Source organism: Hyaena hyaena, unplaced genomic scaffold (genome assembly GCF_003009895.1).
Source record: "Hyaena hyaena isolate Hyena2069 unplaced genomic scaffold, ASM300989v1 scaffold_1227, whole genome shotgun sequence".
Lineage (NCBI taxonomy): Eukaryota > Metazoa > Chordata > Mammalia > Carnivora > Hyaenidae > Hyaena > Hyaena hyaena.
The window spans coordinates 70,254-83,746 of NW_024081862.1; the positions used below are offsets into that span (position 1 = coordinate 70,254).

At 37.1% G+C, this 13,493-nt stretch overlaps 1 long non-coding RNA gene across 2 annotated transcripts in view; it reads left to right on the forward strand.

The window, feature by feature from the left end:
• Positions 1–3,272: 3,272 nt before the first annotated feature.
• LOC120224710 overlaps positions 3,273–13,493 on the forward strand; it is a 258,324-nt gene continuing 248,103 nt past the window's right edge. For both annotated transcript variants that reach the window (XR_005526645.1, XR_005526644.1), the window contains exons 1-2: positions 3,273–3,417; positions 3,723–3,798. This is a non-coding gene — a long non-coding RNA (uncharacterized LOC120224710). The remainder of the gene's footprint in view (positions 3,418–3,722; positions 3,799–13,493) is intronic.

Here is a 13,493-nt window from a genome sequence, read left to right on the forward strand (position 1 = left end):
CCCCCTTATTTAATTCTTTTTTTTTTTTTAAATAGTTTTTTGTTTATTTTTGAAACAGAGACAGAGCATGAGCAGGGGAGGGGCAGAGAGAGAGGGAGACACAGAATCTGAAACAGGCTCCGGGCTCAGAGCTGTCAGCACAGAGCCCGACGTGGGGCTCAAACCCACAAACTGTGAGATCATGACCTGAGCCAAAGTCAGACGCTCAACCGACTGAGCCACCCAGGAGCCCCATTTAATTCTTAATAACAATGCACTGTGGTAAGGAAAAAGAGGCACAAGGAGGTTAAGCAACTTGTCCAAGACCACAGTTAGGTGGCAGAGTAGGGCTTCAGACCTAGCAGGCCTGTTATAGAGTAACAAAATGGCATTGGCAGTCAGACTTCACATATGCCAAACCATCCAGGGACTGAGACACGGCTTCTGATGACTGCTGCCATAGAAGATAGAACAAGCATCTTTTCATGACTCATTTACCTTGAATGGGTTACAGGTCCATTATAACCAGAATGATAAGATATATATGATTAGCTAATATATATCAGGGCTAGGACAATCCTACATAAGCAACAGGACTGGCAAAGGATGAGAAGGAATTCCACAAAGTAAAAATTTGGTTAATATTGATAGAAGATGGGGAAGTAGAGGTTGGTGACAAAAATAACAAATTGAAAACCACAAAAAAGGAAACAAAGTAGAGGATTTTACTCTTAGAAGGGTTAACAGAATCAGGAGAAGAGGAAATAAGACAGTACAGGATGGACAAGAAAACAAAAGCCTGATTTGGAGTCCTGCTGAATTTGCTGCAGAGATTTCAGCAGGGGCTAAGTGTTCTCCCCTGGATCATTGGTACCAAGACAGAAAAACCTTCATCTGTCACATAATCTCACTTTTTACCGGGTTCACCTGAAGGTGAACCTTGTCTCTCTTATGTTGAAACGTCTTTTCCTCCTGGCTGTTTTTTTCTCAGTGCTGTATCCAAGCAGATTTATTTTTACCTCCCTGCTTCCTTTCATCCTCAGTTTGAGCAGAAAATCAAGAACTGGGATTTTCATAGATAATTTAATCTCATGTCTTTATATTTCAACTTAAAAAGAGCAACTCTTCTACCAGAGTGACTTTATCAGGGTTAAACCATGGTAATGTGAGAGAGGAGCTCTATTTAACTGTCTTCTAATTTTTCCCCTCATCTCTATTCTTTGAGTTGTAGTCAGTCTTAGTTCGGCCTCAACATAGTTATTCTTTTTGATGGGAGTTGTTGAAGCCAAGATCCGAACCTTGAGAGGTGAGGAAATATATAATATATAAACACTAAGGTGCTATGTCTCATAAGTCTCTCAAAAATATGTAGTTGTACAAAAGGACTCTTTCATTCAATAGAACAAGTAAATAAGGAAGAAAAGTCGCTTGTGGATTTTAATTAGCATGATGATTGAATACTAAGTAATTTTTGCTGAGTCACTCTTTTTGGAGAAATAAGAACTTCAAAGATCATGGAAGTAGCTCCCTGCTGCATTGAAACATAGATTTCTAGATTACTGTTAAGTGGTAGCTGCTTTATTGATTGGGCAAAGCTTAAACTGGAGAAGAACCACTTACTGAATTTTCTCATTTCCATAGTAGTCTGATTATGATAAGGAAAATATCAATTTATAGTCTGGTAAGATTCACATCTTTTAGGTACAGTTTAATCGTTTCATTCATTTCCCCTTTATATACACAGTTTATAAAAGTAGGATTCCTAGATGTCTTTCATCTTTGGAATGAACAGTGTAGAGTATACTCCTCCTTTGCTTCCTCCTCATTCTCCCCTACCCCAATTTCAGCTCATGTATGTTCCCCTCCTTAAATGGAAAGAAATTGCATGTTGAGTGCTTCCTCCTGTAATAGTAAGAAGCAGAGCAGCGCTGTCATCTGCTTCATTTTATGGACACTAGTGATTTTCCTGTAGAGGGATAACTGTTGATTAAATATTTTCCATGCTGCTTCCACATTTCCTGGTTCTGCAGCTCTTGTTTCCCTGACTTAAAGCAAAAATATTGCTTGGTTAAGACACCATGCTCTATTTCAAATCAGTTTGCCACCAACATTTGGTTATTGGGATATCATTTAAAATAGAGTCTACTCATATTTAAATATTACTCACCTGACCAAAAACAAATCAGGACACCTTCTTCATCCATTCATTAATTTAATAAAGGATTTTTAAAGAGCTCTTTATAATTATACTGCTTCTAGAAATATAATCTCTAAGCTGATGTGTAGCTATTGTTTAATAAATTTATCAAAGCATGTATAAATGCATAAAAGCATATTTATATATCTGCAACCTTTATTTACATTTACCAGCTGGAGGAATTATAATGTCTGCCAATTGCTATATTGTCAGTAGTCACTGGTGGATCTTACTAGAGCAAACATACCACTTCAAAACATACCAGAGCAAAACAACAATAGCATCAACTCTTACCATTGGTACCACTACAACTATGTCTACTAATTTTATAAAGTAAGCCTGATGGCTATATTTATTCTCATCTTAAAGGAGGAACCTGAAGCTGAGCATATTTCAGTGCAGGGAAGAAATACCCAAGGCAGAAGCAGGGAATTAAACCAGGTTTTCTGATTTGCAAGAATACTTATTTTGGTATCCAGTATTTTGTTATAATGACATCTTAATCTATTAAGAAAATTTACACGGGTATTTAAAAATCCACTATAAGCCTTGTTGGATCCTGATGCTAACAAATTACAGAAGGAAAAAAAAGAAAAGAAAAATTGCCTCTCATCAAAGTAAGATCAGTTAACACATTTATACAAAAATAACACATTAAAAATATTTTCACATCAATAGTGAGAATACAAACTTCTTGGTCATTATGGCTGGCTTTCCTTATCCTCCAAAACTTTGTGATTTTACTTGGTGTTGAAGCACTGGGGAAGCTGGTTTGGATATCAGTCAATAGTCTGCCATAGATGAGCTGCTATGACACTAACCCAGTTGACATGGCCACTTCAGGTCTGGAACTCTACTGTTTATGTGTTATACTTGGGCACAGAGTATTATCTTTTATGGCCTAGGATTCTTGGTGTCTATGATCCTGACTCCTTAGACACATCATCCCATTCCCTTCTAAAGTCTTGCCAACTTCTGAGCTTGCTGTCACAGAGCATATGTAGCTGTTGCTCAGAGGGACTCACAGATCTCATTCCCCTTTCAGGCTGCTTCAGCCTATTAAATTGTATCATCTCTCCTTTCTTCCTAGACTTACTGAACCTCAAAGTATCATTTCCTCTCTGCTTCTGGACCTTGCCAAAATTTCTGGAGGCTGGAGTACAAAAGATTGATATTTTGCTTGAGGAAAGGCTATAAGGAGGACACACACATTATCCTGCCAAACACATTACTATAAAAAGGTAATCATCATTGCTCTTTTTAGTTATTTTAAAAAAATCTACTAAGCCCCAAAGCTTTCATCTTCTATTCTGGGCTGATATGTGGAGAAATTTTGGCTGGTAACATTTGCATTGGCCTTGGGAAAGGGTAGAAGGAAAAGATCCAACCTCCAATTCTTGGTAGTAAGTGGAAATTCCTTGTGACTCTTATTTGGAGCAATAACATATTAGTTTTATTTTTCTCATTTTAATAAGATTAAATGTAAGATTTTCAAAAGCAGAAAGCAAAGGAAAATACGCCCACTTGCATGCTTTTCTGTTATCAGCTTATATGTATCTACAAAGCAGAAAGAAGTGCCAGTTCTCTCCAAAATGAAAGACTGGAACATTCTCCAGAAGAAGGTAAGCAGACTCATCTTTTCTCATATCTAATCTTCTTGCACTCAGAAAAATACTGACAGTGAAAGTATAACTAAGATGTTAACTCTGAATTTGGGTAAATTATTTGACCATTATCAAAAGTCCTTTCTTTGCTCCATGAAAAAATATTTTTATACCTTAATTTCATTCCAATTTAATTTCCTCTCTGAACAACTGGCCAACAACTCTTGTCCTTCTGGTGCTGTGCTCACCATTTCCTGGGATCAGAAGCACTGTCTGCTTTTGGAATGGTTTACCCTGCAAGGTCTTCATCCAGTTTAATCCAGTATCAAGCATTCTGTAGCACAATATATGGGAGTGTTAGATCATTAACAGAGTTTTTATTCTGAGTCTTTCACAAGCTGCAGTGCTGTGTGATTGTGGCTGGGTCTTAAGGCACTTTATGATATCACTTCCCCATTTTAAAAACAAATAAAGATTGTAGCCATTTATTTTGATATTTTAAGCTTGATTCCCTGTACTTACTTTCTTTTTTTTTTTTAATATTTTTATTTATTTCTAGGAGAGAGAGAGAGAGAGAGACAGCGTGAGCAGGGGAGGGTCAGAGAGAGAGGGAGTCACAGACTGTGAAACAGGCTCCAGGCTCCGAGCTGGCAGTCAGCACAGAGCCCGACGCGGGGCTCGAACCCACAAACCGCGAGATCATGACCTAAGCGAAAGTCGGACGCTTAACCGACTAAGCCACCCAGGCGCCCCGCTGTACTTACTTTCTTAACACCCCACAAGACTTTTAATAAAACTGGTCCATCTTCTGAAAACAGATTAAGAATCCTTGAAAATAGTTCTATCCCACAAAGAGTAGATTACAACTGTCCTATACTTTTGTGGAAGGTCTAGATACAGGAATATGTGAAAGATGGATGAATTCAGTGGTTTGTGAGATGTTACCAGGAAATTCACCCTGTGTTCACTCTGGCATTAAGATCCAGCAAAATAGGAGAAAATAATACTTGAGAAGTAAATGCATTTTAGGTTAAAAGAAAAAGAGGGGGAAATGAAATGAAATAAAATAATCATAATGTAATGGACTTACAAACCCTTAAGCCCTATTTTAAACTTTAAAATCCTCACAAGATCTGGATCAGTCTCAGAGAATGACAAATGGAGTTCATTAATAATAAAGAACACTTGAGAAATTAAGAGAATATTGTACCTATGCTTAGTGATATGATGTTTTTAAAGGGAGTGTACAGTCAGAATTCTAAGATAAGACATTTCATCAGTCTTGTCAGAGATATGTTTTTTGAGCCAGGGAAAAACTCTGGGACTTGATAGGGTTCCATAGATTCCTTGTTTGAATATGGTTACAAAATATGTGACTGAATTATTAATAGAAACAGATGATAGCCAGTTCTTATTATTGGAAGTATTTTTCTTTTATATTTAGCTAGGAGTTATCCAATTCGTATTAAAATTTATTATTTATTTTTGAGAGAGACAGAAAGCCTGACACAGGGCTTGAACGCACGGACCATGAGATCATGAGATCATGACCTGAGCCGAAGTCGGACAGTTAACTGACTGAGCCACCCAGGTGTCCCTATCCAATTGTTTTTAAAAGGCATCTCCAACTGGGCTTAGCCAAAGGTTAAACACTAGCTCAGGGTTACACAATATCTTGGTTTTCCAACTGTCATGAAAACAGGGTTCCCACTCTGCTACATTGACCCATGAGCTGTACCACCTTGTTGGCAGATTGAGATCTCCCTGGGCCCAAAGCAATGATCTTGTTTCTGTTTGTGGTTGGATGGAAGATGTTCACTTGGCTAATGATCCCTGTGACCCAAAGAAAAGCAGGTGAAGGCTGAGGTTAATGCAATATTGAAGTGTTAAGAGGCTTTTTCACAACTCAGGAAACTCTCTTAGCTGAGCTATTTCTCCTGAAATGTTGAGTCCTGTTTTCCATGGCATGGTGCAGCTGATGTTGTCACTCTGTGGTCAGGAGCAGGAAAGCTGGTGGGGTGGAGAGAGATTAGTGGTCTGAAAATATGTAATTGGTATTGCATGGCAGCAGGGAGTTGACAGCCCTCAGGGACCGCAAACAGGAGAGGACCAACAGCTCGAGTGAATTAAAACAAACTGTGATTTTGGAAAAAAAAAAAAAAAAGTAAGAGAAACATCATTGAGTATTTAAGAATTTGATAAATTATGGATGAATTCTGTATTGCCCTCTTAAGAAGGTAAAGTGTTAAATGAGATATTGTATGTAAGGAAGTTAGTATGGTGCCAGGATCATAGTTATTAATCAATTAAAAATCTGGTAGTTTTTGTTATTATTATTTATAGGGGAAGCAGGTCGGTATATTTTAATCTTAGAAATAGTATTATTTCATTGGAATTTTCCCCCATTTGCACTAGAGAATTCTGATCCTCGATTCATATCCTGTACCTGACATTGTGGGTGGAAAAACTCCACTCATGAATTTGGATAGAGCAGGCACACTGCTACGGCAGTTGCCATCCAACTGACTGTGGTTAGTTTGTATAATTGAAGCCAAGCAAAGCTAAGGCAATGCTGGTACATGGATCCTTCTGTTAGACTAAATAAAGAACAATGAGACCATTTTTATGGGGGGAGGAGAAAAAAATGTTTTTAACAGTAGGGAATGGCTTAAGTCTAGGAACCTTAGGCTGTTACCAAATATTGAGGAAAAACTGCACAGAAATCTATAGTCACCCAGATATTTCCAGAAATCCAGTCTTTGATTTCATTGTAGATGAAATTAGGGAAAGATTAGACTTTTTTTTTTTTTCGGGCATTGTGAGACACAGCCTTAGCATCTTTCTGGTTCGCTTGTAGGTCTCTCTATTTCGAACTGTGTCAGGGATTCATCCTGGACCAGCACAGCTGCTTTCAGGATGTCAGTCCACTGCTAGGGCCACTCTTCAATCTATAAAGGACTGTTTATTTTGTGAAAAGTTTGCACAGGGATGTAGCCCAGATGGAGGTCTGGTTCATTGGAATGAGCCAGCCAAGTTTGGTATGTTGGTAGCTTCAAGTCACAGAATTAAAATTTACAAAGCAATGACATTTAACTTTCCTTCCTGGAGATCAACCAAGGAAGATCCTTCTGACATCCAAAAAAGTTAAGTCAGTTCAAATCTGTAATAGTATCGTCTTGAGTATCTGGGAATTTTAGCAAGAACAATTCTTTGCTCAGGACAAGATGATAGAGAATGAACAGTATAGGTATAGGCTTAATACAACACTTTCCACAAAGCAAATCTTCCAAATGTTGGCCGTTGAGTGAATGAATCAAAATATTTTAAAAAGAGGTGGTTTTGACATGAAGTCCAAGATTTAATTAAACACTTTTCACCTTCATTTTTCTTATATAGTGGAAACATGTAAAAGCATGACCTCAATATTCTGAAGGACATAGATTCAAATCCTAAGAAAATCACTAATGGTTTTCAAGTTCCCTCAACCATAAAATAAAAATTATAATCTATATGAATTTTGTGAAAATCAAATCAGATATTTATAAAGAACTATATGTGACTCATAGTAGGTGCTCAATAAATATTGGTTCTCTCTACTCTAGTTGTTCTTTCAACCCTCTCTTTAAGCATGACTTTAATTCCAGGCATAAATGCTTAATATGCAAAGGAATAAAAGGAAAATTCCGAGATATATCTTTTAGAGATTCAATTCTAGTGATCCGCTGCATGTTTGTCTTCTATGATTATGTCACTGGATGGACTATACAGCAATGAGCAATGCATTCAGAGGAGTATTGTCAATAATTTATGGTGATGAGGATACTGTATAAAAATTTTAACAAGTTCATCAAAACTCCTGGGATATTTACATGGTATATTATAAGATCTACCTATGAAGTTGTTTTTGAAAAAAAAAAATTGGGCATGAGATGCTTCTCATTCCATGAAAGGAATGCCAGAGAACTAATGTTATAGCTAACCCAAGAAACTATAGCATTTGGAGAATTCACCAGTCTTCCTGAAAATCCTATGAGGCTATCCTCAAACGCAAATCAAGGAAGTATACTCCAGAGTAAGATTCTTCTGTCATACTCAGTACCTATCTCATAGTCTGTACACAATTGGAGTACTTATTTCCACTGGAAATACTAGTTCCTGCCTTTATTATCACATGACTTCAGAACATTGAGCCTAGGGAGTGGTGAGCTGCTGTGAAGTTCTGCATTGGAAGAGTCTAGGAACTATGAAAGGAAGCAAATCTTTAGGGCAGTTAGAGCTGAATGTAGCTATTCTTTGCTATGGCAGGGAATGTGGTCAACAGAGAGAACATAGTCAGAGAGTAGTCAGCTTAGTGAGACAGACAAGCAACAGGAATAGATATTTTACAGAGAACATTTAGAGATAACCCAAACTCAAAAGCAGTAAATGATAAAGACTACTTCAGACAGACTTCAAGTAAACTCTCAGCATGACACAATCCCAGGCCAGATTGTATGGGACAAAAAGCAAACCTTGTGAAAGATACAGAAAAACCAACAAATGTAGGGATACCTTCTTGGCTCAGTAAATAAATGTCCAACTCTTGATTTCAGCTCAGGTAATGATCCCCCAGTCATGGGATCAAGCCCCACATTGAGCTCCATGCTAAGTGTGGAGCCTGTTTGAGATTCTCTCTCGCCCCCTTTTTCTCTGCACTTCTGCCACTCATATACAATGAGCTTAATGTGGGCTGAGAATGTGTCTTATTTATGTGAATATATCCAACAACAAATATGTGGTATAATTGGTGCTCCATGAATTTATTAAACAGTGGTGTGTATGCACATGTGTTTCTTTGCATATTAGTAGAGAAGGGAGTATGGCCCAAGATACATAGTACATCATATTGGGAACAGCTATCCTTAACTTTTCATCTTGCCTGCCATAATCCATTATTCTTCACTTTGACTTTTGGAATTTTGGAACTTAATACTAATTGTCATGGATTTTATATGTCTGGGTAATAAGGCCATTTAGTGAAAAGTAATAATATCAAAGAGACATAGTCAAAACTTCTGAAGATTCAACTTCTTGTGGGTCAGAGGGCTTAATACTCCATGGAAATTATTCAGAAATGTTTGTAATTGAACCATAGCGTCTAAGGGTAGGCCTTATCTGTAGACTGTTATGATAACTAATTTTGAGTTCACATCTATGAGAGAAGTTGAGAGTTTAACATGTCATATGAACCAAAAGAATTAGTAGTTGTATGGATTGAACTGGGTTCCGCATGGGCAGAGTGAAACTGCATGACTCTGGAGGGACACCACTCACTTTGTCATCTATGTGAATTATGCTCCACGAAATTGTGCAGCAGGCGACCTGTGAATTATGGATGCAACCCCCAAGGGAAGGTGAAATCAGATGTGTGGAAGATGCTATCAGTGCCCAACCTATATCGCTTAAATATCTCCATTTCCTCTACTTGACTTCCAACTTCCAGATAAGCCCAGAGACATGTCGTCTCCAACACCTTGTCCCCAATTTGAAAAGTGGCATGCTGGGAGCACTGAGTTAATACCCACAGAATAGTTCTTGACCAATGAATCTGGAAGTTGGGGTGTGTGTATGTGTATTTGTGTGGGTATGCATGCACGCATGCGCTCACACACACACACACACACACACACACACACACACACACACACACATCATGTATTGATTGCCTTCAATGATTGCCTTCAATTTCTTATGTCACCTCCCCACTTTCCTTTCATTATTGCATGTATTTGCCAAATAAATTACTGGAACTTGACTTCTTAGAATCTTCTAGGAGATCTGAAACTAAAACAAAGTACAACCAATATCTGCCTAAAAGTTTCCAGAATGTGGTTTGCAATTCTGGTTCCTTTAGAGAAGTCCTCTTCCTTGTCTGCTGGAGTTAGAGTAGTGGCCCTGAACAGCTGTCAGGGTAGAATGAACATTCCTGAAAAATGTAACATGAAATCTCTTCTATGCCCCTTGAATAAACAATTGAAAATCCTAATTAGAGGGCCCTAAAGAGTCACAAAGCATTCAAATGAATGTTGTTTTTGTTTCTACCCAATATTGTACACTCTTTAAAGTAATTCTGGTTACAGCCTTATTCTGTTTTTAGAGTACATGGAAGAGAAATGGAAAAACAAAAACAAAATCACATCTTTTCTGTTATCCATTTAAGGAGCTAAATGGTAGAAAATTCTAAATTTAGAAGAAATGACACAGAATCTCAGAGGATGTGACATAGCAGTTAAAAATACATTAGGAAATGGTGAGTATTCTTTCACTTAGACCAGTGAGACATAGACCCAGGCCAATGCTATCCACAGTGGTTAAAAGATACTCATTTCAGAGAATGTCACTTATTTGGAAACGAATGGAAACATGTCATGTTGAATATAGTTTAGTATGGAGAATTATGACCAGGAGGTAATATTATTCATATTAATTATATTGTAGTAACAAAATAACTTGAAAGAAGAAAGAAAAACAAAAAGGATAGGCAGAGAAAACGATAAACTACCTTTTTATAAAAAGGAGATACAAATTATGAAAGACTCATGTAAAAGGTGGGGTAATATTGAATGTGAAATATTAAGAAGGGAGGATACTCGAAAGGAGAATTATCACAAAGGAGAAGGGAAGGATATCATGATTGGATAGCAGAAATGGAATGTGGGAAGTCAGTAAGTTAGGAGAACATATACAGGATACAGGATACCAAACCCTTTGTAGGAATACTTTTGGGGACTTTAAATCAGCTCATGGCATTCCTTGACTCACAACCTTCTACTGGCTGTCAATCTCTCTCAGACTAAAAGCCAAAATTCCCTCTAGTGGGACCTACCTGATCTTCCCTTTTACTTCTTATTCTCGTCTCCATAACTCTTCCTCATGTTTACTCATCTCTGTATGCAGTGGTCTTCTTTCTGGGCCTCAAACATGCTAAGCACAATCTGTCCTATCTCAGAGTCTTTGCACAGACTCTTCCCTCAGCCCGTGGGAATATGCACATGGCTTACCCCCTCTTCTTTAAGTCTTTACTCACATGCCACCTTCCCAATGAGGCCTTCTATGACCATCCAGTTTAAAATTTCTATCCTTCTCCTGACCACCTTGTTCTGTTTTTCTAAAATATTATTTTTCACCTTCTAACAAAATACATAATACACTTACATATTATGTTTATCTCTTATTTAACTCCTTCCCCTTCCCTTCAACTAGAATGTAAGCATGTTGAAGGTTGGAATTTTATCTAAATTTCTTTTTTCATTGATATATCTCAGTCTGAATGAATGAATGAATGAATGAATAATGTCTTGTTGCTTGCTCTACCAGCACTGGCACCTGGCACAAAATAGTTACTGAATAACTGAATGAAAGAAGCAATGAACCGGGGCGCCTGGGTGGCTTAGTCGGTTAAGCGTCCGACTTTCGCTTAGGTCATGATCTCGCGGTTCGTGGGTTCGAGCCCCGCGTCGGGCTCTGTGCTGACTGCCAGCTCAGAGCCTGGAGCCTGTTTCAGTCTGTGACTCCCTCTCTCTCTGACCCTCCCCTGCTCGCGCTGTCTCTCTCTCTCTCTCCTAGAAATAAATAAAAATATTAAAAAAAAAAAAAGAAAGAAGCAATGAACCTTTACGGGCTTGACTAGAAAAATCGTATAGGTGGTGAAGTAAAATTTCAAATTAACCTTCACTTTGGTCATAAACACTCAAATGTAAGTCAAAACGTTATTCAAAGACCAATAGATTATATATATTTTTAGCCAATAGATTCTATAATTCAATCTTTAGTTATGAAATATCTCATCATAAATCTCTTAAATCCAGCATCTCACTATCTAAGCTAAAAGATATACATTTTATTTAGGTATTGTTTGTAAGATACAGTTTCTGGGAGACAGTTTGTAATATGGCCTAGGGTGATCCAGCCTGAAAGGAACAGAGTATTATCTAGTTTCTCTTCTTTTCACCTCAGTGATTCCAAATAGTCACTCAATCAGCATTTTTGCAAAATTCTAATTAATTAAACACAGTGTACAAATACTGACTTTAACAAAAACATAAAACATAAGAATAGTAAACTTCTTAAATGAAAGATTCTTTTTAAATAAAAACATTAACATAAAATACATTCTGCATATTAGTGAGCTAGATGTATGTTTTAACAGCCTACAAAAATATTTGAAAATATAGTGGCTTAAATTTACTGTGAAAAAATAGATTTTTGGCTGAAGTGAGTTTCAAACAACCTTGGTATTTTGACCTTTTATGAAACAAATGAATCATGCTCAATCTGACCAGATGACTTTTTTCCAGAAATGGTTCAAACTCTAGCCATGTTTCCACCATTACCTTGTGGCAAGAGGGAATATTGACAAGTAATGACAGTTACTTTGACTTCTTGTTTTTGCCACAAAATCCATCTTTCTGTACTGATCAGCATTTTGTTTGTACTTGGGCATGAGACCAAATGTAGCTAATTGGCTTTGGAGCCATGAGATTCGGTCAGCCTAGGTCTTCCCAGATCCTTTTTAATAAGACTTGCATTTAAGGATACATTCGTATAGATGAGTTGTGACAAGCTACAGTGACCCAAATTTTGACATTTTAATTTTACTCTATCACCAGGGTTCAGGGGCACCTCCAAATTCAGTATAACCTTGAAATAGATTACCATAGATAGTATTTTGATCATAGCCACATACAGATTTCAAGTAAGAAGCCAGTTTTTATGCTGCCTTTCTCCTGGAGAAGATATTACCTAACAGAAATGTCTATTTTACTTCCACAACAAAACACCAGACTATAAAATTCATTAATCCTTTTTTATGTTTTTCAAAGAAGGACTATATCTTTCCAGAACTTTTCAGAACACAGGAGAAATTCATTTTCCCCCAGTTTTATTGAGAAGTAATTGACATGCATCACTGTATAAGTTTAGGTGTGCAGCAAGATGTTTTGGTTTACACATTTTGTGAAGTGATTACCACAATAGGTTTAGTTAATATCTGTCATCTCATATAGATACAATAAAAAGAAAAGAAAAAAAAAGCTTCTCCTTGTGATGAGAACTCTTAGGCTCTACAATCTTAACAATTTTCTACATATTATATACATTAACTATAGTAATCATGCTTTACATTATATCCCTAATACTTATATACCTTATAACTGGAAGTTTGTATCTTTTGACCACATCCCTCCAATTTTCCTCTCCCCACCATCAACCTCTGGTAACCAAAAGTCTGACCTTGTTCTATGTGTTTGGTTTCCTTTTTTAGATTCCATATGTAAGTGAGATAATACAGTATTTATCTTCTTCTGATTTATTTCATTTGGCATAATGCCTTCAAAGTCCACCCATGTTGTTACAAATAGTATGATTTCTTCATTTTAATGGCTGAATAAAATGTTCTCGCGCGCGCGTGTGTGTGTGTGTGTGTGTGTGTATTATCACTTCCTTAATCTATTCATTCATAGATGGACACTTAGTTGTTTTCATGTCTTGATTATTGTAAATAATGCTATGAACATGGGAATAAAGAATTTTTTTAGAGTTAGTGTTTCCACTTCTTTTGGATATATTCCCTAAAGTCAAATTGCTGGATCATATAGTAGTTCTATTTTTGTTTGTTTGTTTGTTTGTTTGTTTGTTTGTTTAGAGGAACCTCCACACTGCTTTCCATAGTGGCT